Source organism: Aplysia californica, unplaced genomic scaffold (assembly GCF_000002075.1).
Source record: "Aplysia californica isolate F4 #8 unplaced genomic scaffold, AplCal3.0 scaffold00132, whole genome shotgun sequence".
NCBI lineage: Eukaryota > Metazoa > Mollusca > Gastropoda > Aplysiida > Aplysiidae > Aplysia > Aplysia californica.
In genome coordinates this window covers 262,929-265,085 of record NW_004797402.1, presented here as the reverse complement: position 1 = coordinate 265,085, position 2,157 = coordinate 262,929, and the positions used below count along the sequence as shown (strand labels likewise).

Below are 2,157 nucleotides of genomic sequence, written 5' to 3'. Positions count from 1 at the left end.
ATACACACACACACACACACACACACACACACACATACACACACACACACACACACTCGCGCGCGCGCGCGCTCACATCCACATTTTATTCATCTAAAACTCTTTTATGTTTGTTCTTGTTCTGTCTTTCTCTTCCCCACCACAAATTGACCATTATTGTGTCGATGTGCTTCTGTTTACTCAAACAAACAAACAAACAATAAAAAGATGAGCAGCTCGCTCTGTGGGTGCAGCAAAACTTGTACACATCGGCACGATACCGGCCTCATAATTTCCTTCAGGGTTTGTCGACGACACAGTGTCGGGCCATACAGGCCAGCCGGCCGGAGCTCTGTGTGTGCCAAATCTCGCATTCAAATTTTATGGCTCTCATTTGACGGGCACGCTGGTGGGGTTGCGATAATCTAGCGTATAGGTAACACGTCGTGCGCTCAGAGCCAAACTGGCTTATCGGGATTGACAAAATGTTATTTTTCATGAAAGGAAAGAACGAAAAAAAAAAAACCAACAACAACTAAAAGCGAACAGACCGATATGAATTACTTTTGTTTTGGAAAGTACTTGAATTTTTGTGTAAATTGTATTCCTTGATTTGTTTAATCATACTTCTTTGTTTGTCTGTCTGTCTGTCTTCAGTCTTACTTTTCCCCTGCACTTTGTCGCTGTTCTTTTCTTTACTCAAACAAACAAAGAAACGGATTTGGGGGGAAAGACTGCCGCTGCATGTGGTACATGAATATTCGTGTCGGGCTTTTGAGATTTCTTGGGTGTGTTTGATTTCTGGAAGAAAAAAAATGATAATTGCGGTTCAGTCGTGATACGCAAGTCTTGCTCTGACTGTGGGCGACCTTTAACGTTAGTGAGACGTGTACAGTTGAAAATAAAATATTTGTTAAAAAAGAACAAGAGGAAGAAAACTAGCGAGGAGCTGTTAGATGGAAGAAGAAGCCTCTGTATAAGTAAGATATTAAAACTTGGCCTGAGGACACGTCCGTGTGTGCCTCGCTGTGTTTAAAACAAAACAAAATGGAAATAAAACAAAACAAAACCCAAGGAAACCAAACCAAATTTTGAGAGCGGTGTTGGAGATAGATGTCAGTGGTGTAACAGCACGCACGGGTTCGTGCCTGGGGTTCAGGGAGCTGTGAAGCAGAACCGGCCGTTTGTGCAGGGTGGGGGAGAAGAAGGGTTCCAGTGAACAACAAACCGATGAGGGGGATCTTTTGTGGTAGTCCATTCTCTCTGTGTGTCTGTGTGCTGGTGTTGGTGTTGGTCGCCCCATCAGCGCGGATTTACTACGCCTTTTGTAGTTTGAAGTCTAGACGTGCTGCGAAGATTCTGTGGAATGGTAGTTAGTTATTTATTCGCGGAATGCTGTCACTTGTGATTTTTTCACCTGTTCTGATCTCCACTTTTGGGCCTGCTGTGAGCGTTCAAAGGTGGGGTAAACAGTTTTTGCCGCCGTTGAAGGAATAAGGAATCTGTCATGAGTGTTTAGAATTCCAAGTTGTTGTTTTTTGTGTGGATGTTCTCATTTATCTTCACGGCACCTAAGTCATCGTGGCCCTCGGAAGTGTTGAAGTTTGGGCGTGTTGTGTCCACTCCATATGTTTTCAGGCATGATGTGGCTACTTGTGACGTCACGTACGTCGTGAATGATCACAGGTGTGCACAGGTGTGTTGAAAAACGTTTGTTGAAAACGCCAAATGGTTAATCGTGTTTTAAAAAAATAATATATTCGGCTGGCCTTTGTCTTTGTTTCTCTCGAGTCTTTGTCGGTAATTGTGTTGAGAGAAGATTAAACGTAGGTAGGAAAAGATTGTGTTCAAATAATCGTGTTATTAGAATTGACCATTTTCTTTCCAGTCATTAACCGAATGATCAACGGCGTTCTGCTGCGACTTGATCTCGCGTCTGGGGTAGTTGGTGGGCGCTCTGGTATGTGTGGTCTGTTTTGTCTTTTTTTTTATGCTTTGAATTTTTACCGTGTTTGCTTCTTAACAAAGGGTGCCTTTGTCATGTTTAGTATTGGTTTTTTTGTAACAGTTTACAGTATTTGCAAGATAATTGGGTCTTAAAAGGGTCATTCTTCACTCTCTCCATGTCCCTCCCTTCTCACCTTCTCTCTCTCTCTCTCTCTCTCTCTCTCTCTCTCT

At 42.9% G+C, this 2,157-nt stretch overlaps 1 protein-coding gene and 1 long non-coding RNA gene across 2 annotated transcripts in view; both read left to right on the top strand.

The window, feature by feature from the left end:
• Window positions 1-2,157, top strand: part of LOC101845088 (unconventional myosin-XVIIIa) — a gene marked incomplete in the record, with an annotated part of 129,989 nt that overhangs the window by 14,972 nt on the left and 112,860 nt on the right.
• LOC118477540 overlaps window positions 1,244-2,157 on the top strand; it is a 30,642-nt gene continuing 29,728 nt past the window's right edge. The window contains exon 1 of the long non-coding RNA XR_004858457.1: window positions 1,244-1,348. This is a non-coding gene — a long non-coding RNA (uncharacterized LOC118477540). The remainder of the gene's footprint in view (window positions 1,349-2,157) is intronic.